Source organism: Schistocerca piceifrons, chromosome 6 (genome assembly GCF_021461385.2).
Source record: "Schistocerca piceifrons isolate TAMUIC-IGC-003096 chromosome 6, iqSchPice1.1, whole genome shotgun sequence".
NCBI classification, from domain to species: domain Eukaryota; kingdom Metazoa; phylum Arthropoda; class Insecta; order Orthoptera; family Acrididae; genus Schistocerca; species Schistocerca piceifrons.
The window spans coordinates 200,458,953-200,483,722 of NC_060143.1; the positions used below are offsets into that span (position 1 = coordinate 200,458,953).

General features: G+C 43.3%; 1 protein-coding gene across 2 annotated transcripts in view; it reads right to left on the reverse strand.

Moving 5' to 3' along the window:
- The window catches only part of LOC124802826, a 361,534-nt gene that overhangs the window by 276,693 nt on the left and 60,071 nt on the right, over nucleotides 1–24,770 (reverse strand). The window lies entirely within an intron of this gene.

Sequence of the window (24,770 nt, forward strand, 5' to 3'; positions counted from 1 at the left end):
TCGCCGGCCGGTGTGGCCGAGCGGTTCTAGGCGCTTCAGTCTGGAACAGCAGGACCGCTACGGTCGCAGGTTCGAATCCTGCTTCGGGCATGGATGTGTGTGATGTCCTTAGGTTAGTTAGGTTTAAGTAGTTCTAAGTTCTAGGGGACTGATGACATATGTTAAGTCCCATAGTGCTCAGAGCCATTTGAACCATACTGAAATTCAAAAGTTTGTGTGATCAAGACGGACCTGTAAAATAAAGTATCAAAATGTGATCACGGACTCATTTTAATATTTTATGCCTTCAGCTGATACACAGACGTGATTGCACCTGAAACGGTAAAGCCGCTACCATATCCGTTTCTCGAGGTGCCTGGACCAGAGCTCATGCCACCAGTGTGATTTTCAGCAACTGAATATTTGAATTTATATTTCACTGCAGCACTACTTCAAATAATTATTAATGAAACAAATCGATGAACTAAGTGATTTATATCCAAACAAGCTGTTACATTGTCCAACACAAAGAAAAAATGGAAAAATGCCACAATAACTGAGGTATGAGGTTTGATAGCATGCTTACTGAATTTGGAACTCGACGAAAGCCCTACATTGCTTTCGTATAGTAGCACAAAAGGATCTAAACCATCTTCATGATTTGGTAAATTGCATTCTGCTCGAAAACAAACGTTTGGCGATACGGAACGTCATAAATCGGGCACATTATAATGTACTGTCCATTTATTATAATTACCATCTGTGTAAACAATATTAAAAATTTAATTTTTGTCATGTCATTCTACTCAGAAATTTGTATAGAGTTTATGGGCTTTAGTCAGCTTTCTTTAAATCAAGTGTAATATTAATTACAGGGAAACAAAATCAAATTTATATTACTATTTTAAAACTACTTTCATTTCGCCACTTACATACGGTTTAATGTGAGGAGTCGTAACGATCTGGATACACAATAATAACATTTACACTTTTGTGGGTAAGTGGAATTTTTTCATGTTTTTCAAATGAATGCAACAGAACACAGAATTTTCTCAAAATGTCCATCAACCTAGCGTCTTCAACTGTTTCTGTCGTCCCAGCAGAGAAGTAGCTGTAACTTTGTAACAATACGAGTCAAGATAGATGTAACGGAAATTGAATAGCGTATTTGCCTCTATTGGTTACGGTAGAGATATCGATCTTTCGGTCCTGTCTGCATATTTATTTATAATATTGCATGAATAAAGGCTGGGCGAGTGTAAAGCTATCGTTAAAACGCACGCCGCGCGATTTGTTACGATTTGGTTGGTCATAATAATAATAACATGCTTTTGAATACAATTAAAATATAACGGCGATACCTGTTTTTAGTGTTATTGGAAATAATATGTAGTAAATTAATGAGTAGGGTAGCCGATCCTATAAGAAGAGGTAAAATTGGGCATATTGAGGTGTTTTGCTTTACATCGACGAAGGACATTTTGTTACACGAAATTGCGGATAGCGAAATGTGGTCATTAAATTGAGTACACCTACAGGGCGGTCAATTCCGGGACAAATCTATACGCATCTTACGAGGGACGCGGTATTGAGACCGTTTTTTTTTTATTATATCGCGGAGAGCGGGCTCCAATTTATGAAAAGGAGAAAAACTGTATCATTATCATCGACTGTTGGTATCGAGCAACCAAAACTGTTTATCAAAGGGTTTCTATGGAAATTGGGAGTTAGGGTTCAGGCACTCGCATATACTCCACATCAGAGTGTGAATGAGTAGTGAATGCAAAATAAAACTGTGAACAAATTTACGTTAAATAAAACAGAAGAAACAAGACAGTTTCGTCGTATCTGTTATTATTCCACAAACTCATAACATTTCTTATCGTTGTACGAAGCCTTTATAGACGATCGTTATGACAATTTGCTTCGAAGGGATCTCGTTACGAGTTAAGTTTTGGGGACCTGGTCAAGAGGGGGTAGTTTGTAGATCCTAACTACTTCAGCTAATCTGGAATCAGGTGCTACCGTGATCGTTGTGTGTTGTCAATGACTTAAGATTACCATATCTCATGCTCTAAGATCGACGCGCCTTTCCACTTGGTATAACGGTGCCTCACGGCAACAATGACAACGCCGACGACGAAGGAAGATACGGTAGAACTTTAATGGAACTAATAATCAGTTTAAACCTCTGTTTTACTATAGTAATAAATTTCATCGTTTATAGGGATGCTATTTATTGTTTATTACGTACATTGTATTAGACAAAATAGAAAATAAAAAAATCACACATTAAATTGTTAATGTTCTTTATTATTCAAAATTTAATTATTTCTTTCTTTTGAACAGCGTGCCAAACATTCTTAACATTCGACAAATGAAATTATACTACTTATAAGCTGAACAGCTCGCAGAGTCGAGATTTTGGACGTACACTGCACTTTCCTCCAATTTGACAGTTCGTTTCCTCCTTGAACTGAACTGGCTAGAGAACAACCGGTTCGCTAGTCGATCATTCGGCGTGAAACCAATGACACACGAAGTAATTCAGCTCTTTGTAGTTACTCAAATATTTCCTAAAAGTTGGTAGTAACTGGTTTCGACTATGTAGTGATAGCCTGTTATTAACACGTTACTCCCTGTCATTATAAACAAAATCTGATTGATAATTTAGTAACACAATGACCAGTCACATTAATCTGAATAACCGTGTTTTGCAGCGCGGGCGTGCAGGAGGAGAGTCAAATAAGGTCAGGAAGATACCGATAGTTTTGTGGAATCATGCAGACTTCAGCGCCGTGGGCGGCTGCGCTAGGTTTCTCGGCTGAGGATCCAAGGAGTGAACGGCACGATCGAGATGGTGCCACAGATTCTCAAATGGGTTTAAATGTGGAGTGGGGTGAACTCACCCCGGTGCCCTCCAAACCAGACACAAACACCGTGAGCCGCGTGAGACGTTCCATTGTCCTGCTGGCAGATGCCAACGTGACGAATGGAAACAAACTACATGTAGGGGTGGACATGGTCTTCAAGGATGTGGACTCTGACCACAATTTATTGGTTATGAACTAGAGATTAAAACTGAAGAAATTGCAGAAAGGTAGTAATTTCAGGAGATGGGACCCGGATAAACTGAAAGAACTAGAGCTTGTAGAGAGTTTCAGAGAACACATTAGGGAACGATTGACAAGAACGGGGGAAAGAAATACAGTAGAAGAATAATGGGTAGCTTTGAGACATGAAATAGAGAAGGCAGCAGAGGATCAAGTAAGTAAAAAGACAAGGGCTATTAGAATTCCTTGGGTAACAGAAGAGATATTCAATTTAGCTGATGAAAGGAGAAAATATAAAAATGCACTAAATGAAACAGGCAAAAAGGAGCACAAACGTCTCTAAAACGAGATCGACAGGAAGTGCAAAATGGCTAAGCTCGGATGGCTAGAGGACAAGTATAAGGATGTAGAGGTATGTATCACTGTGGGTAAGATAGATACTGCCTACAGGAAAAATAGAGATACCTTTGGAGGAAAAAGAACCACCTGTATGAATATAAAGAGCTCAGATGGAAAACCAATTACACGCAAACAAGGGAAAGCAGAACGGTGGAGGGGAGTATATAGGGGTCTATACAAGGGCGATGTACTGGAGGGCAATATTGTGGAAATGGAAGAGGACGTAAATGAAGATGAAATAGGAGATATGATACTGCGTGACGAGTTTGGCAGAGCACTGAAAGACCTAAGTCGAAACAAGGCCCCAGGAGAAGTCAACATTTCATTAGAACTACTGATAGCCTTGGGAGAGCCAGCCTTGACAAAGCTCTACCATCTGGTGAGCAAGATATATGAGACAGGCGAAATACCGTTAGACATCTACGTGATTACTCTGCTATTCACAATAACGTGCCTGGCAGAGGGTTCAGTGGACTACTTTCAAGCTCTCTCTCTACCGTTCCACTCTCGAACGGTGCACAGGAAAAAAGAGCACTTAAATTTTTCTGTGCCAGCCTGATTTCTCTTATTCTACCATGATGATCATTTCTCCCTATGTAGGTGGGTGCCAACAGAATGTTTTTGCAATCAGAGAAGAAAATTGAAGTTTCATGAGAAGATCCCAAAACGCCTTTGTTTTGATGATAGCCACTCCAATTCACGTATCACGTCTGTGGCACTATCTCCCCTACTTTACGATAATACAAAACTAGCTGCCCTTCTTTGTACTTTTTCGATGTCATCCGTCAGTCCCATCTGATGCGGATCCCATACCGCACAGCAATACTCCAGAGTAGGGCGGACAATCGTGGTGTAATCAGTCTCTTTAGTAGACCCGTTGCACCTTTTAAGTGTTCTGCCAATGAATCACATTCTTTGGTTGACTCTACCCACAACATTATCTAGATGATCGTTCCAAGTTAGGGTATTTGTAACTGTAATCCATAAATATTTAGTTGAATTTACAGCCTTCAAATTTGTGTGACTTATAGCGTAATCGAAATTTAGCGGATTTCTTTTAGTACTCACGTAAATTGCTTCACACTTTTCTTTATTCAGGGTCAATTGTCATTTTCCGCACCATCCAGACATCTTATCTAAGCCTTCTGGAAATCTAAAAATATGGAATCAATTCGACATCCCCAGTCGAGAGCACTCATTACTTCATGAGTATCAAGGGCTAGTTGTGCTTCGTAAGACCGATATTTTCTCAGTCCGTGCTGACTACGTGTCAATAAATCGTTTTCTTCGAGGTACTTCATATTGTTTGAATACAGCATATGTTCCAAAACCCTACTGAAAATCGACGTTAGTGATATGGACCTGTATTTCTGCGGATTACTCCCACTTATCTTTTTGGGAATTGGTGCAACATGAACAAATTTTCCAGTCTTCAGGTATGGATCTTTCTGTGAGCGAGCGGTTGTATATAATTGTATGAAGAATATAATAATTGCAACCCCAAAGAAATCAGGTGTTGATAGGTGTGAAAATTAATGAATAATGAGTTTAATAAGTCACATCTGCAAAATACTAACACGAATTCTTTACAGACGAATGGAAAAACTGGTAGAAGCCGACCACGGGGAAGATCAGTTTGCACTCCATAGAAATGTTGTAACACGTGAGGCAATACTGACCCTACGACTTACTTTGGAAGATAGATTAAGGAAAGGCAAACCTATGTTTCTAGCATTTGTGAACTCAGAGAAAGCTTTTGACAATGCTGACTGGAATATTCTCTTTCAAATTCTGAAGGTGTTAGGGATCAAATACAAGAAACGAAAGGCTATTTACAATTTCCACAGAAAAGAGATGGCAGTTAAAAGAGTCAAGGGGCATGAAAGGGAAGCAGTGGTTGGGAAGAGAGTGAGACGGGGTTGTAGCCTATCCCGATGTTATTCAATGTGTATGTTCAGCAAGCAGTAAAGAAAACAAAAGAAAAATTTGGAGTAGAAATTAAAATCCATTGAGAAGAAATTAAAACTTTGAGGTTTGCCGATAACTTTGTAATTTTGTCATAGACAGCAAAGGACCTGGAAGAGCAGTTGAACGGAATGGGCAGTGTCTTGAAAGGAGGATATTAGATAAACATCAACAAAAGCAAAACGAGGATAATGGAATGTAGTGGAGTTAAATCAGATGATGCTGAGTGAATTAGATTCGGAAATGTGACACTTAAAGTAGTAGATGTGTTTTGCTATTTGGGGAGCATAATAACTGATGATGGCCAAAGTAGAGAGGATATAAAATGTAGACTGGCAATGGCATTCTAAGAGTTTCTAAAGCAGAGAAATTTGTTGACCTCGAGCATAGATTTAAGTGTCAGGAAGTCTTTTCTGAAAGTATTTGTATCAAGTGTAGCCATGTATGGAAGTGAAACATGGACGATAAATAGTTTAGACAAGAAGAGAGTAGAGGCTTTAGAAATGTGGTGCTACAGAGGAATGCTGAAGATCAGATGGATAGATCACGTAACTAATGAGGAGGTACTGCATGGAATTGGGGAGAAGAGGAGTTTGTGTCACAACTTGACTAGAAGAAGGGATAGATTGGTAGGACACGTTCTGAGGCATCAAGCAGTCACCAATTTAGTATTGGAGGGCAGCGTGGAGGTGAAAATCGCTGAGGGAGACCAAGAGATGAATACACCAAGCAGATTCAGAAGGATGTAGGTTGCAGTAGGTACTGGGAGATGAAGAAGCTTGCACAGGATAGGGTGGCATGGAGAGCTGCATCAAACCAGTCTCTGGACTGAAGACCACAAAAACGACAACACGTTAGTAGTATCCTTTGTAACACACATCGTTTCAGTATTTGGGAGTAACGTTGCAGGGCGTTGTGAAATGGATCGAATATGTGATGATGGTAGCAGGAAGGATTTTATTGGGAGAATTTTGGGAAAGTGTAGTTCATCTGTAAAGGAGACCGCATACAGAACACTAGTCCGATATATTCGTGAGTATTGCTCGAGTGTTTGGGGTCTCCCTCAGGGCTGATTAAAGGAAGAGGTCGAAGCAATTCAGAGGCGTGCTGCTACATTTGTTATCGGTGGGTTCGAACAACACCTACGTGTTACAGGGGTGCTTCAGGAACTGAAATGGGAATCCCTGGAGGGAAGGCGACGTTCTAGGCGAGGAACGCCATTGAGAAAACATTTGAAGCTGACTGCAGAATGATTCTACTGACGCCAACATACATTTCGCGTAAGTTGAAGGGCAAGAAATTAAGGCTCATACGGGGGCATATAGATAGCCACTTTGTCCTCGCTCTGTTTGAGGGTGGAACGGGAAAGGAAGTGCCTGGTAGTGCTACAGGATACCCTCTGTCACGAATCGTTTGGTGGCTTTCAGAATGTGTGTGTAGATGTAGGCGTAGGTCAGAAGTGCAGACTTACAGATTCACCACCATCGAAAGGGACGAATACACATCAACTGAGTGATTTTTGGACCTCATAGATTAAGCCCTAGTAACGGCTTTCATTGTCTTTCTTCTCTCACACAGCGCCATCAGTAACTTGATACGTACGCATCACAATGGTCTATCTTCATCTCTCACACTCCGCGAGGATAACAGACTGTTTTGCACGAAGGAAGAAAACATCTCCCAGCAAGGTGACTGGACCTGCCCCTAGTGGTCTCCCAGCCATCAATATCACACGAAACATTCCTTTTTTGTCGCTGATTGTAGCCGAGACAGCTTTTGGAAAGCGCCCAGCGTTTGCACATATTGTGTGCAAAGCGCCCTGTAGTCTCACACTTCAGCTGGGTCCGCGCCAGGTCGCGCTCTCCTCGACCGGTTTCTTCCGGACAGGGTTCAGCTAAAGAGCACATATGCTCGCCGGCGATAGGCCGTAAAATCATATCTACTCCTTTTCCAAGATTTTGTTACTCGTGACGCACACGCTATTGCAGACGGGCACTGCTGTCTGTCTGATTGAATCAGGTACTACACTTCTCTGCCCTGAAAAATTATTTTGGAAAAGAGAAAAAGGAAAATGTCATTTAGGGATTGCGATCATTGTCTGCGTAGTGTACAGACCCACCTTATACGTGTCTGACGACGGCGCTGGGGCATGTATGGGGTGTCGCTTCTAACAAGGGAAATTCCCTATCTTACCGCGCTCAGGTTGAGTGGTAAAATGGCCAGTGGATAGCCCGTCAAAAACTGAAGACAGATCAAGCATGAAAACAGGAAGAAGATGCAGTGAACTGTAAAAAACGAAGCAAAATAGAAACGGTGAACGGTCCAGACTCAAGATGTGCAACATTGAGCGAACTCCAAGAGATACGCCGTCGTACTTGTGTGGTCACTGTGTTGGACTATAAATCGGTCGATCCCTGTTCAAATATCCGTCGTGAGCCTCTTTTTTTCCGACAAAATTATGAATTTTCCAGCCGGTCACTGACGTGAGTGTTCTCCTTCTGTAGTCTTGGCAGCTTTCATGCCATACATTGGTTATAGAATATGAGCCGTGTGGTAAGAATATATTAACTTTGAAGGTAAATTTGACCAATAGTGAGAGCAGGCGAGATGCCGCATAGACCTCTTACAGAAATGAAAACAACAGATAAACGTGTTTAAACTGTGTTACAATAAAGGAATTTAAGAGTCAAAGCTTCCAATATGGAACGCAAGAGTCATGTCATGTGATGCTTGTGTAAAACAAATTGGTGGTGGTACGTCTGGAGGTCCCTTCCTTACATCTCGCTGTTGCAAATGGACGTTACACCACGACACAGACACAAAATTTAAAAGAGCGAACACACACGTCAGTGACCAAACGGGCAGTTCATAATTTTGTGAAAAAAATTGGACACGACAGAGATCTGAACACAGGTTTTCCACTTTGTGGTCCAACACTGTGACCCCACAACCATGGCCGCGTGACTCCTGCAATTCGCTCGATGTTGCACATCCTGAGCTTGGACCGCTCACTGTTTGTTGTTTCTTTTTTGACAGTTCAGTAAATCTTCTTCCTGTTTTCATACCTGATCTGTGTTCAGGTTTTGACGGGAGACCCACTGGGCCATCTTACCAATAGATCTGAGGGGGCTGTGACGGGGAGTTTCCCTTGTAAGAGTCGTCAGGCCCATTTTCTCTGATGTTTAGGCATATGCTGGCAATTACGTTCCTGCAGTGCGTAGCTGGAATCAAAATGGTGCTGGTCAGGTCTTCCGTTCGACGGCCAGGTACAAACAAAATGATTATTGAACAGGAATTTTACTTTCGCATTCGATAGAGCGGTTCCAAATTAGTGCGACCTTCGTTTTGTCGGTGTGTACTAACACGGACAGTAAAACTGGAAGACTAACCACCAACTACTACGGCAGCGACAGCAAAGTTCTGGCCCGCAGTGACTGCTACCACCTGGCATGTAGCGCTATTCAGTCGCTGCTGAATTGTTGCTCATTCTTCGTGTTTTACTGTCGTTGTTAATACACAGCGATGAAACGAATGTCAGACTAGACTAATTTTGGAACGATCATCGATTGAGCACGTAAAATTCCGCTTTAAAAATAATTTGTTTGTGACGGGAAATAAGCCGACGCTCGCTTTTGACAATGGGAGTCACATGAAAGACGTGCTGTTTGGGTTGATTCCATCTTTTTTTGCGTCATCAGTCTACTGACTAGTTTCATGCAACCCGCCACGAATTCCACTCTTATGCCACCCTCTTCACCTCAGAATAGCACTTGCTACCTAAAACAGCACTTCGTCTTCAGGCAACAAGTGGCCCATCGGTACCAGCCGACCGCCGTGTCATCCTCAGGTGAGGATGCGGATAGGAGGGCGTGTGGTCAGCACACCACTCTCCCGGTCGTTATGATGGTTTTCTTTGAGCGGAGCCCCTACTATTCGGTCGAGTAGCTCCTCAATTGGCATCACGAGGCTGAGTGCACCCCGAAAAATGTCAACAGCGCCTGACGGCCTGGATGGTCACCCATTCAAGTGCCGGCCACGCCCGACAGCGCTTAACTTGGGTGATTTCACGGGAACCGGTGTACCCATTGCGGCAAGGCCGTTGCCCACTTGCTACCTACCTTCTCTATTATTTGCTGGATGTATTCCAATATTTGTCTTCCCTACTGCGGAAGTCATTCTCTGATATTTTAAAAGATGTCCTATCATCCTGTCCTTCTCCTTGCCATTGCCGTCCATATATTTCTTTCCTCTCCGATTCTGCGCAAAACCTCCTCATGCCTTACCATATCAGCCCACGTAATTTTCAACATTCGTCTGCAGCACCACAACTCAAATGCTTATATTCTCTTCTCTTCCGGGTTTCCCACAGTCCATGTTCCACTACCATTCAGTCCTGTGCTCTAAACGTACATTCTCAGAAATTTCTTCCTCAAATTAAGATCTGTGTTTTATGCTAGTAGACTTCTCCTGGTCAGCAATGCCCCTTTTGCCAGTGATAGTCCGCTTTTCATGTCTTCCTTGCTTCGTCCGCGGCCGGCCGGTGTAGCCGAGCGGTTCTAGGCGCTTCAGTCTGGAACCGTGCGACCGATACGGTTGAAGGTTCGAATCCTGACTCGGGCATGGATGTGTGTGATGTCCTTAGGTTAGTTAGGATTAAGTAGTTCTAAGTTCTGGGGGAATGATGACCTCAGATAAGTCCCATAGTGCTCACAATCATTTGAACCATTTGAAGCTTCATCCGTCATCGGTTATTTTGCTGCCTAAGTGGCAGAATTCCTTAACTTCATCTACTTCGTGATCATCAATCCTGATATTAAGTTTCTCTCTGTTCTCATTTCTGCTACTTCTTATTACTACCGTCTTTCTTCGATTTGCTCTCAATCCATTTTCTGTACTTATTACTCTGTTCCTTCCATTCAGCAGATAGTGCAATTCTTCTTCACTTTCACTCAGGATAGCAATGTCATGAGAAAACTTATTACTGATGTTCATTGATATCCTATCACCTTGAAGTTTAGTCCCACTTTTGAACCTTTCTTTTATTACCATCATTGCTTCTTCGAGCAGTAGGGAAGAAACACTACATCCCTGTCGTACACTCTGTTTAATCCGAACACTTCGTTCCTCGTTTTCCGCTCCATCTATACAGTGCGGAAACGAAATTGCTAATATCTGCCAAAACGCTGGAGCAAATTCGCCTAACGACGCTTAGGAGGGACACTTGGTATATTTAATGTGTGGTCCGTGGATACTTAATATCTGAAGATACTAGCGTCTGTCAAGTGAAACAAGTTAACAAAGGAAAGTTACGCGTGACTTGTGGCTACTCTCCAGTTTTAAAAAAAGTGGAGCTACAGTTGAAGATGGAATTTTGAAAAAGACTTAGTCAGCTACACGAGGAACTACAGTTAAAGGCTGATTCAGATCAAATATTGTACAATTTAGTGTGTTTATATTTTTCATAGAGACAAATCATTTCATAAACAAGTGAAATGATAAATAACAGAACAAATTCCTACGGGCGACTGAGGTTGGAGTATTGGACAGTCATGATTACAAAAATCACGTGACATTCACGGTTACACACTGCAAGGTCGTCCCTGCCACATAACCTCGGAACAAGGATCCAGAACCCGCGCATTCTGGCCAGTGTTGCTTCATTAATCATATATTTAAACTTACAGACTGGTGAAGATGACGTTTCTTGAAATTTCATCAGAGTGAATAAAACTATCCAGGGAATTTGTGGAGCTGCTAGAGGGTGTGATTAGAGGAAGCAGACGTTTTACGATGATGCCACATTGTTTATAAAATTTCTTGAACGAATATGGCGTCATAGAGAAACGTCTGCTTCTTCTAATCGCCACCTCAGGCCGCTCCACAAATTCTCCAGGCAGCTTTGAAGGCTGCGAGCGTTCAGCTTTGGTTACAATGCTAAGCATTCTTGCTTTCTTAAAAGAACATTTGCTTCTAACTTAACTTTTTTTACACAACATATCATCCTTTCAGCATTCAGCCTTATGAAATTTCAAAGAACGTAAAGAACATAATTTTCACCAGTCCGTTAGTTTAAATGATTACGTAATCAAGCACCACTTGCCATTATGTCTCGCTGTTTCGATCCACAACCTGAATTTTACAACATTGTGTGTCTGTGCTCAGTAATAAATAATGTCGTGTGACGAGGGCCTCCCGTCGGGTAGACCGCTCGCCTGGTGTAAGTCTTTCGATTCGACGCCACTTCGGCGACTTGCGCGTCGATGGGGATGAAATGATGATTATTAGGAGAACACAACATCCAGTCCCTGACCGGAGAAAATCTCAGACCCAGCGGGGAATCGAACCCGGGCCCTTAGGATTGACAGTTTGTCGCGCTGACCACGCAGCTACCGGGGGCGGACTCTGCTCAGTTATCCCGCCTGTTGGAATTTCGTCACTTAACCTAACAAGGGCCACAACGCCGTGCTCGGAAGCGTGTGTAGTACTGTGGCACATATCCCTTGTCTTGCTAGGTAGGGCGCTGTGCCTTAAACTGATAGTTTCTGTCTTACCTGTTCTCTTTACAAACGGAAAATCTTTGACGAAGAGCTACCTCACCAATTGCTGTTACGTCAAACCCCCATCACCACACCATCCCTCAGCAGTCAGGATTTCTAGTATGTTGTTCGTGGCATTCCCTGCTACCACCGTACAAGCATTTCCGACTACGCGAACTGTTCTCGATATTCCACCTTTCTTGGCCTCTATTGACTGGGCCGTAACACCACCAGCACAGTCGGCTACTTCATTAACATTATTAATTTAAACGCGCACGTAAGGGTAATGAATGAAAAAACGACTTTTGTAGAGGGTACCTTAAAACTAATTACGTTGACAGTTCAATCCAAACTTAACTGTTAAAAAACAGTAGTTTCGTAGTTAGAAAGCCTGACTAATACAACGATGCAATTGTTTATTTTATGCTGTTAAAGTTCACTAAATCTTTAGCTAAAATTTACACAAACGTCAATTTCACAATTTGTAAATGCTTGACTGAGCCGGTTGCATAATAAAGCCAGTCAATGAAGACCAAAACAAGGTCGAATGTGGAAAATAATTCGTGGAGTGGTAAATTTTTGTACAATGGTAGGAGGCAGTTTCATAAACAATATACTAGAGTGTTGGAGTAGTGGGGCATTTGAAGATCACTTCTGTACCTTTTTAATAACTCGGGACGTCCTGTTACAGCCACTGCTCCAGACGTGCTGAATGGTGCGGATGCCATTATTCGTGCCAACAGGCGCATCACTACTCGACAATTTGCTCTACAGTTGTTGGTCAGCATTGGAAGAGCGTCTGCAGTGATCGAGACTCTCGGATATTCAAAGAGGTGCCCATGATGGGTTTCCACGAATGCTCACAGCGGACCGCAAGATTCAAAGAAAGGCTGCTTCATCTGAATTGTAGAAACACACTGAATTGGGGAACACACTTTGAACATGACGAGAGTGTCACTCATGCAGAGAAAACATGGCTACGCCTACAGAACAAGAGCTTTTACCAGCAGGTAATACACGCTCTTCCACAACGTTGGCGTACGGCCATAGAACGTGATGGAGACTATGTAGAAAAGTAAGACATGGACAAGACTTGTTGATGTATATTGTCACCAAATTCTAACTCTTAACAAATCTACCCCCATGAACCATGGACCTTGCCGTTGGTGGGGAGGCCTGCGTGCCTCAGCGATACAGATGGCCGTACCATAGGTGCAACCACAACGGAGGGGTATCTGTTGAGAGGCCAGACAAACGTGTGGTTCCTGAAGAGGGGCAACAGCCTTTTCAGTAGTTGCAGGGGCAACAGTCTGGATGATTGACTGATCTGGCCTTGCAACACTAACCAAAACGGCCTTGCTGTGCTGGTACTGCGAACGGCTGAAAGCAAGGGGAAACTAAAGTCGTAATTTTTCGCGAGGGCATGCAGCTTTACTGTATGGTTAATAGATAACACTTGGTTCAAGAATCATAAAAGAAGGTTGTATACATGGAAGAATCCCGGAGATACTGGAAGGTATCAGATAGATTACATAATGGTAAGACAGAGATTTAGGAACCAGGTTTTAAATTGTAAGACATTTCCAGGGGCAGATGTGAACTCTGATCACAATCTATTGGTTATGAACTGTAGATTAAAACTGAAGAAACTGCAAAAAGGTGGGAATTTAAGGAGATGGGACCTGGATAAACTGAAAGAACCAGAGGTTGTACAGAATTTCAGGGAGAGTATAAGGGAACAATTGACAGGAATGGGGGAAAGAAATACAGTAGAAGAAGAATGGGTAGCTCTGAGGGATGAAGTAGTGAAGGCAGCAGAGGATCAAGTAGGTAAAAAGACGAGGGCTAGTAGAAATCCTTGGGTAACAGAATAAATATTGAATTTAATTGATGAAAGGAGAAAAAATAAAAACGCAATAAATGAAGCAGGCAAAAGGGAATACAAACGTCTCAAAAATGAGATCGACAGGAAGTGCAAAATGGCTAAGCAGGGATGGCTAGAGGACAAATGTAAGGATGCAGAGGCTTATCTCACTAGGGGTAAGATAGATACTGCCTACAGGAAAATTAAAGAGACCTATGGAGATAAGAGAGCCACTTGTATGAATATCAAGAGCTCAGATGGAAACCCAGTTCTAAGCAAAGGAGGGAAAGCAGAAACGTGGAAGGAGTATATAGAGGGTCTATACAAGGGCGATGTACTTGAGGACAATATTACTGTAATGGGAGAGGATTTAGATGAAGACGAAATGGGAGATAAGATACTGCGTGAAGAGTTTGACAGAGGACTGAAAGACCTGAGTCGAAAGAAGGCTCCGGGAGTAGACAACATTCTATTGGAAGTACTGATGGCCTTGGGAGAGCCAGTCCTGACAAAACTCTACCGTCTGGTGAGCAAGATGTATGAGACAGGCGAAATACCCTCAGACTTCAAGAAGAATATAATAATTCCAATCCCAAAGAAGGCAGGTGCTCACAGATGTGAAAATTACCGAACTATCAGTTTAATAAGCCACAGCTGCAAAACAATAACGCGAATTCTTTACAGACGAATGGCAAAACTGGTAGAAGCCGACCTTGGCGAAGATCAGTTTGGATTCCGCAGAAATGTTGGAACACGTGAGGCAATACTGACCCTACGACGTATCTTAGAAAATAGATTAAGGAAAGGCAAATCTACATTTCTAGCATTTGTAGACTTAGAGAAAGCTTTTGACAATGTTGACTGGAATGCTCTCTTTCAAATTCTAAAGGTGGCAGGGGTAAAATACAGGGAGCGAAGGGCTATTTAAAATTTGTACAGAAACCAGATGGCAGTTATAAGAGTCGAGGGGCACGAAAGGGAAGCAGCGGTTGGGAAGGGAGTGAGACAGGGTTGTAGCCTGTCCTCGATGATATTCAATCTGTATATTGAGCAAGCAGTAAAGGAGCATTAAAGTCCATGGAGAAGAAATAAAAACGTTGAGGTTCGCCGATGACATTATAATTCTGTCAGAGACAGCAAAGGACTCGGAAGAGCAGTTGAACGGAATGGACAGTGTCTTGAAAGGAGGATATAAGATGAACATCAACAAAAGCAAAACGAGGATAATGGATGGAGTCGAATTAAGCTGGGTGATGCTGAGGGAATTAGATTAGGAAATGAGTAGTAAAGGAGTTTTGCTGTTTGGGGAGCAAAACAACTGATGGTGGTCGAAGCAGAGAGGATATAAAATGTAGACTGGCAATAGCAAGGAAGTCGTTTCTGAAGAAGAGAAATTTGTTAACATCGAGTATAGATTTAAGTGTCAGGAAGTCGTTTCTGAAAGTATTTATATGAAGTGTAGCCATGTATGGAAGTGAATCATGGACGATAGATAGTTTGGACAAGAAGAGAATAGAAGCTTTCTAAATGTGGTGCTACAGAAGAATGCTGAAGATTAGATGGGTAGATCACATAACTAATGAGGAGGTATTGAATAGAATTGGGGAGAAGAGGAGTTTGTGGCACAACTTGACAAGAAGAAGGGACCGGTTGGTAGGACATGTTCTGAGGCATCAAGGAATCACAAATTTAGCATTGGAGGGCAACGTGGAGGGTAAAAATCGTAGAGGGAGACCAGGAGATGAATACACTAAACAGATTCAGAAGGATGTAGGTTGCAGTAAGTACTGGGAGATGAAGAAGCTTGCACAGGATAGAGTAGGATGGAGAGCTGCATCAAACCAGTCTCATGACTGAAGACAACAACAACAACAATATATATGTTCTGAGAAAAACATGTGAGGTATTACTTATTGAACAACCCTAGTATTTAATAAATAAGATTTACAGTGGTTGATTTCCTTATTTACTTTACTAAAGAAACTAATGTATATAATACCTACTATTTAACAACGAACTTTGCAAACAGTTCCACAGAAAATAAACCGGATGAGGGTGTGTAGCAAAGAAAAGCTAGTCTTATTTTGTTCTAATGGCTATTATAACTTAAAGATTTTTGTATAGAAACCACATACCTCAAGCGAATCACAGATAGTTTCTTTTGCAAGAACACGACGTAAACTCTCTCTCTCTTCCATTGCCCTCAGGACTGAGCATCTCTGCTCTCTGTAGTGTCTTAGTTTTCTATCATCCCTATCCTTTGTCAACACAGACTGTAGCCAAGGCCCTAACACTATGCCGAACTCATTTCCCAAGGCTTTATAGGTTAATTAGAAGGACGGCAAGGAATTATTTGAAGGAAATCTTCACACGACGTCCTGCACGTCAGTGCTTGTCCTATCTCTTTTATATGCAGATAAATTCAAAAGAGTCTACAGTGGAACGTAATTAGGAGGGATGAAGCTTAACTAGAGTCGTCAAAGGGTTCTCCAGATTGTAATATGCACTTAGCATTCACAACGCCATGTGCAGTCATCGTTAACGAGGGTAGCTGCAGCAATCAAAGGCAAATAAATTTGTTGAGCTCCCGTTTATGTACTTCATAACTAGTCACCCCCACGGATTTTTTTCCCTGTCTATTTGTCTCTTCGCTGTCTTTCTGCAGCAGTTCTGCGCGGATGTCGGATGACATCTCTCAGTTCCATCGACGTCTGTCCATCTGCTCCTCCTCCTTGTCCGTGTCAATGCACTCCTCTCCCTATCTATATCCTCCCCTTCCTCCACCCTTCTCTGTCCATCACCCACATCCCAGTACGAGTATTTATTTCCTGATAGTAAGTAACACGTAAACCAAGTTTTGCTGAAATCGATCCAATGGTTTGGGAAGAGAGTAATAGCTGCATCTTCACCCTTATACGAAAAAGACATATATTTCACATATTTGTACATACATTTCACCCGCATCTCTATCGAATTTCACCCTGGAATCTCTTTTTAACGCAAACGAAATGGCATTGATGGTCGGGAGTCCTCGCTTGGGGAAGTTAGGCTCCCGAGTTGCAGGTCTTTTAGTTGACGCCACATTGACTGACTTGCTAGTCGATGATGATGAAATTATGATTACAACAGTATACAACATTCAGTCCCCGAGCGGAGAAAATCTCAGACCTGGCCGGGAATCGAACTTGGGCTTGCTGTTTGCCAGCCAGACACGTTGACCACTCAGCTAAGGCGGGGACTTTTCCATGCAGCTCAGTGTTTATGACGTCTTATCTCTTGGACAATGTGTCGTACCATTTTAATATTTTGTAGCTGGGCTCACTGGCGTATGTGGATACTGTCTGTGGAATATGTTGGCAATACAGTTACTGAAAAGAAATATGATGCTAAGGTTCAGCCGTGGCTGGCTCGTGTTATGCTTTGCATTAAACCTTGGTTGTTATTCTGTGATTAGTCTCCCGCAGTTATCGCGATTATGCTGTTATCCTCTCTCTCCACGATTCGCAGCAGCAGAATGTATCGATATTCCCACCCTTGTACTATCTTTGGCCTCGCGCTTATAGTTTCCAGTCGTACCATGTGCGGACAATTGGTCGGTTGACATGGAGCAGCGAGGAAGTCTCCATGGCGCGCGTCTGGCCGGGGCCGCTGGCGGCGTCCACGCACGGTCGGAGTGTCAGCGGCGGTTCCCATTCCTCCGAGGTCCATGGCTCACCGATCCCGGACACGAAAGTTGAGCCTTTACTTAATCTACCAGCCAGCCCCAACTGTTCACATTGTGTCGTCTGAATTTCATTGTGGGCTGTTGGGACATTCCCGCTAGCAACAACTTGTGTTTTCAAGTTGGCGAAATTCTAGCCGCCCTCCTGTGGAGCTTAACTTAACTTGATTATTTTTTAATTGAAGTGCACCAGCGGAATCTTCAGCCTTGTGGCTGTCCAGCACAGCATGTAGTTTGACAGCTGAATGTGTGATTCGTTGTAGGCGCCAATACCTTCTGTGTTGTTCCATTGAATTCCCTGTCGTGTGCTGATCGGGTGGAGCGGGAGTTATCCTGTCGCTTGGTCCGTTGACTGTCTGTCGGTTGGGTTGCCGTCAGATTGAGAATTGTTGGGCCGACTGCCTGTCTCACCTAAGCGAGCGTTAGTGTTTGAATTCCAGGCTGACCCTTGGAAACTTCTGAGTACCGTTTGATGTGCTGCCTTTTCTTATTTGTCCTTGTTGTTTGTTCATGTATGACTTCTAGCCAATTTTAAATTAAAGTTGTTTTTCCCTTGAGGCGTGAGATTGAATGGCGCATTTAGCCGGGAATTAAGTTCTAAAATTAATGTTTGGCTTGCTCTGTTTTTAATGTTTTCTTTACTCTTCTAATATTTGTCAAATGAATAAAGTAGTATGTTCGAGTGCAACTGATAGCCACTCATTTTGGCCGCTTTCCACAAATTAAACTATCTGTCCTGTCCTGCGGGTATTGCAGGGGATTTCCAAGGTTTTACAGCATCAACAGCTAAAATGTGATAAGCGATAAACTTTTATTCCATTCGTCAGTTCGTTGAGGGTGTCAGCGAGAAAACCTTGTTGAAGGTTTAAAATTACACAAATAAAAAAAAATGCATCACCTCAGTTCCCAGAACTCCTGAAGATATACGTTGTCTGTGGGTATTGTATCAGAGACACAGTCCCTTTGACTTCTCGGAGATGTCACTAAACCCGCCGAGAGATGTAAACAACCATGCATGAGCAGCGCCTATGAGACGGAGGGCGTCCAACAGCCGATCAGTTCCAGTCATTCCACCAGGAAGGAGGTACACGGCTCGTGTTGTCTGTAGTTCAACCATGCCTAAACGGTCAATACCTCGGTTCTATTGCGTCCGCATTGTTACTTTGCGCCAGGAAGGGCTCTCCACAAGGGAAGTGTCCAGGTGTCTGGGAGTGAACCAAAGTGATTTTGTTCGGACATGGAAGACATACAGAGAGACAGACACTGTCAATGACATGCCTCGTTCAGGCCGCCCAAGGGCTATTACTGCAGTGGATGACCACTACCTACGGATTATGGCTCGGAGGAAATCTGACAGCAACGCCACCATGTTGAATAACGCTTTTCGTGCAGCCACAGGACGTCATGCTACGACTCAAACTGTGCGCAATAGGCTGCATGATGAGCAACGTCACTCCCGATGTCCATGGCGAGGTCCATCTTTGCAACCACGATACCATGCAGCGCGGTACAGATGGGCCCAACAACATGCCGAATGGACCGCTCAGAATTGGCATCAAGTTCTCTTCACTGATGAGTGTTGCATATGCCTTCAACCAGACAATTGTCGGAGACGTGTTTGGAGGCAACCCGGCTAGCGAGTGCAGCAAGGTGGAGGTTCCCTGCTGTTTTGGGGTGACATTATGCGGGACCGATATACGCGGCTGATGGTCATGGAAGGTGTCGTAACGGCTGTACGATACGTCAATGCCATCCTCCGACCCATAGTGCAACCATATCGGCAGAATTTTGGCAAGGCATTCGTCTTCGTGGACAATTCGTGCCCCTGTCGTGCACATCTTGTGAATGACTTCCTTTAGGACAACGACATCGTTCGACTAGAGTGGCCAGCATGTTCTCCAGACAGGAACTCTATCGAACATTCCTGGGACAGATTTGAAAGGGCTGTTTAGGGAATACGTGACCCACCAACCACTCTGAGGGATCTACACCGTTGAGGAGTGGGACAATCTGGACCAAATGTACCTTGACGAACTTGTGGATAGTACGCCACGACGAATACAGGCAAGCATCAATGCAAGAGGACATGCTACTGGGTGTTACAGATACCTGTGTGTGCAGCAATCTGGACCACCACCTCTGAAGGTTTCGCTGTGTAGTGGTACAACAAGCAATGTGTGGTTTTCATGAGCAATAAAATGGGCGGAAATGATGTTTATGTTGATCTGTATTCCAATTTTCTGTACATGTTCTTGGACTCTCGGAACCGAGGTGATGCAAAACTTTTTTTGATGTGTGTGTGTGTGTGTGAAGGCCGCAGCTCGTGGTGTCACGGTAGTGTTCTCGCTTCCCGACCACGGGGTCGCGGGTCCGATTCCCGGCGGGGGTCAGGGATTTTGCCCTGCCCCGAGATGACTGGGTGTTGTTGTATCGTAATTATCATCATCATTCGTCCCCTTACGGTCGGAGGAAGGCAACGGCAAACCACCTCCATTAGGACCTTGTCAAGTACGACGGTGCGGCTCTTCCGCATCGTTGTCCTACGCTCTGTCAAGAAGCATGGGACTTCATTTCCATTTTGATGTGTAAAGTTTTTAAACGTCCCCTTAGAAAAATTATTGAATTACTGTGCTGGTAAATCCCTTACGTTATTTGATTTTCAAACAGCTGAGCAGAACTGAACGTACTCAGACATTTCACTCTTTACCTCTTCTGATCAACACTAAACTGACACACAATATTTTTAGCGCAACGCAATCTGACTTTCAATAATCCCTACAAAAGAATGGCCCTGACTAACATTAACCTATACCTTTCAGAAATCACTTACCTCACAAAAATCTTCGTTACTCGAACTACTTCAATACAGCGAGCGCCACTACTGCCAGCTAAATGAAAGATTCAAACTACTGAAGGCACTAACTACTGATAGGCATGGTTAGCAAATGAAAGATTTTGATAGAGAACAAACAATGTATTTACCTTAATAGTGTTCAAAAGTCATAATGTATATAGCAGTTCATGACATCCATTCTTACAAATGTACTGTTTCTGATGGACACACGTCCAGATCATCCGCTCTCAAAAATCCGCCATCTCACTTCCCCACATCCACCACTGCTGGCGGCTCACCTCTAACTGCGCAACGCTACGCGCTGTTAACAGCCAACTGCCCAACACTACAATAGCGAATATTACAACAATGCCACCCAGCCACCGACTGCACACAGCACAGCCAGTGATTTTCATACAGAGCGCTACGTGGCGTTACCAATATAAAAACCTAAATTGCCTACTTACAGTTTGTTGCAAGTGGTTAACTGCTCTCATTCTCAGATACTGGTTGAAAGAGGTCCGAGTCTTTGTGTGTGATGAGTTACACTTTTTTCAGGTCTCCCCCCCCCCCCCCCCCCCCCACTTCCCGTGACTACTTTGACAGAAGGTTCTTACCCCACTAGTGATTCTTCCCAGTCAGTAAGCAACACTTGCACCAAGTTTAGTTCAGTTTCTGTCCGTAATAAGTGTGAATCCATTTTGTTCTTGCAACCTCCCCCTTTCTAATCGACCTATTGGATTGCTATATAAATGACCATGATAGCATATCCCTGTTGACATTTTATAGTGAGTAAGACTGTCGTTACCGAAGGAAAATAACTGAATTTAGTAGGAAGAAAGTGTACAACAGACCATTCTGATAAAAGAATCTGTTCTAAGCATAATTTAAGTACTGATAATAATTTTGAAATTGGTGGAATACAGTGCAATCGCTCACGAACGACATGGGGGTGGGGGGGTGGGGGAAGGGTACCACATAGTATTTAATACCAGAAATACTGATTAGCAGAGAAAGTATAATTAAACAGTCGCCATCTCACTAGCGCAATGACTATCCAAAATCCTAAGAAAGGTATCGGCAAAGAAAATTAAGCAAATAATCACAGGTGTGGAAACAGAAGGTTTAGTAGCCTCTGCGTAACTGCATACAGAAATTGGAAAATTACTTTTAATTATTGAAAGATTAAATTGAATTTACTCCAAGGAAATGAGCAACTGATTTTATTTTAAAAATAAGAACAATAAAGTATGTACCAAGCCAGCAGAAGTCACTCACTAAGCTAAATACAGAGTAAATGAATTGTGCACTCTTAATTTGTGCTGTATTTTTAGTTATTGATTTTGCCAGTGAAATATTACGTTGCTTTAAGTGAATGAAGTTAATACTCAAAATTGCAAATGTGTTAAGCCTCTGTTATGCAGTGCAAGAATGAACAGTTACTGAGACAGCAAAATTTAGATTGAATCTGGTCATTAGCAAACAAACAAATTTGGTAGTAAATAGTTGATCAATACTGATATTTTTACGACATTCAGTGATTGCATGGAAAGGAAAGGGACATTGCCAGGTAATAATATCTGAGGATAATGACAACACATGTGCCCTACAAGTTTTCACTATTGCAGGTTATTATTCAAGAAAGTTAGTCAAAGTTGGCGAAAGGAATGCCACTGTATAATAAGCACGCCGTCTTCAGGCCACAAGTGGCCCATCGGGACCATCCGACCGCCGTGTCATCCTCAAATAAGGATGCGGCTAGGAGGGGCGTGTGGTTAGCACATTGCTCTCCAGTTCGTTACGACGTTTTTCTTTGACCGGAGCCGCTACTATTCGGTCAAGTAGCTCCCAAATTGACATCACGAGGCTGAGTGCACCCCGAAAAATGGTAACAGCGCATGGCGGCCCAGATGGTCACCCATCCAAGTGCCCGACAGCGCTTAACTCCGGCGATCTGAAGGGAACCGGAGTATCCACTGAGGCAAGGCCGTTGCCTGTACAATATTAGTTACACTCCGTCAGTTAACAGGTTGGTTGGTTGGTTTGGGGAAGGAGACCAGACAGCTAGGTAATCGGTCTCATCGGATTAGGGAAGGACGGGGAAGGAAGTCGGCCGTGCCCTTTGAAAGGAACCATCCCGGCCCTTGCCTGGAGAGATTTAGGGAAGTCATGGAAAACCTAAATCAGTATGGCCGGAGGCGGGATTGAACCGTCGCCCTCCGAATGCGAGTCCAGTGTCTCGTCAGTTAACAGTCTTACAATGTTGTAGCTGTGCGGACGACAATGCTGAACTGCTGCTGGTTGAGAACCACGATTCGTTTCCAGAGCCACGGAATTTTATGAGACGGGAAATAGTTGGAACTACAGCTTTCCTCTGCGTGTCCACTCCTACCGTCCTCTCAATACTCGTGGGTTAACTAATGAGGCGCGTCTATTCTGGTGCGAGCATAGTTGCACACCGCCTCTGCGCAGCGCTCTACAAACACTTCCGCACTCTTTCATCACTCAAGCAACTGTGCCTCCTCTATGCTCGCCACAAGACAGAGACTCTCCATACGCAAAGATAAACAACGGCACGGCTACTGCAATTTCGTCGTTGCTATAGGTACGTTTAAATAAATTACAATGAAATGAACACCCTTAGCTGCTTACAGGCCTTGACATACGTCAACGGGGACAGATGAAAATGCGTATCCCGACCAGGACTCGAACGCGGGATCTCCTGCTTACATGCGAGACGCTCTATTCATCAGAGCCACCGAGGACACAGAGGATAGCGCGACAGCAGGGATTTATCTCTGGCACGCCTCCTGCGAAACCCACATTCTCAACATATTGTCCCGCACTACATTCGCAGTGCCTCCGCCCATTATACTCATTACTCGCGGCTCGTTGCTGATTCCCGTAAGAGTTCGGGCACTGTTTGTGCATTCGCACAGAAGAAGAGACAGAAAGTTGGCTGAAACCAGACGTAAACAGTAATGAAATCCTAAACTCAGACCGCAGAGACAGGTTGGACAGTGAAGGGGGAGGCGTGTTTATAGCGATAAAAAGTGCAATAGTATCGAAGTAAATTGACGGAGATCCGAAATGTGAAATGATTTGGGTGAAGGTCACGGTTAAAGCAGGCTCAGACATGGTAATTGGATGTCTCTGTAGGCCCCCGGGCTCAGCAGCTGTTGTGGTTGAGCACCTGAAGGATAATTTGGAAAATATTTCGAGTAGATTTCCCGACCATGTTATGGTTTTGGGTGGAGATTTTAATTTGCCGGATATAGACTGGGAGACTCAAACGTTCATAACGGGTGGCAGGGACAAAGAATCCAGTGAAATTATTTTAAGTGCTTTATCTGAAAACTACCTTGAGCAGTTAAACAGAGAACCGACTCGTGGCGATAACATATTAGACCTTCTGGTGACAAACAGACCCGAACTATTTGAAACAGATAACGCAGAACAGGGAATCAGCGATCATAAAGCGGTTACGGCATCGATGATTTCAGCCGTAAATAGAAATATTAAAAAAGGTAGGAAGATTTTTCTGTTTAGCAAAAGTGACAAAATGCAGATTACAGAGTACCTGACGGCTCAACACAAAAGTTTTGTCTCAAGTACAGATAGTGTTGAGGATCAGTGGACAAAGATCAAAACCATCGGACAATATGCGTTAGATGAGTATGTGCCAAGCAAGATCGTAAGAGATGGAAAAGAGCCACCGTGGTACAACAACCGAGTTGGAAAACTGCTGCGGAAGCAAAGGGAACTTCACAGCAAACATAAACATAACCAAAGCCTTGCAGGCAAACAAAAATTACGCGAACCGAAATGTAGTGTGAGGAGGGCTATGCGAGAGGCGTTCAATGAATTCGAAAGTAAAGTTCTATGTACTGACTTGGCAGAAAATCCTAAAAAATTTTGGTCTTATGTCAAAGCGGTAGGTGGATCAAAACAAAATGTCCAGACACTCTGTGACCAAAATGGTACTGAAACAGAGGATGACGCACTAATGGCCGAAATACTAAATGTCTTTTTCCAAAGCTGTTTCACAGAGGAAGACTGCACTGTAGTTCCTTCTCTAGATTGTCGCACAGATGACAAAATGGTAGATATCGAAATAGACGACAGAGGGATAGAGAAACAACTAAAATCGCTCAAAAGAGGAAAGGCCGCTGGACCTGATGGGATACCAGTTCGATTTTACACAGAGTACGCGAAGGAACTTGCCCCCCTTCTTGCAGCGGTGTACCGTAGGTCTCTAGAAGAGCGTAGCGTTCCAAAGGATTGGAAAAGGGCACAGGTCATTCCCGTTTTCAAGAAGGGACGTCGAACAGATGTGCAGAACTATAGACCTATATCTCTAACGTCGATCAGTTGTAGAATTTTGTTCGAGTATAATGACTTTTCTGGAGACTAGAAATCT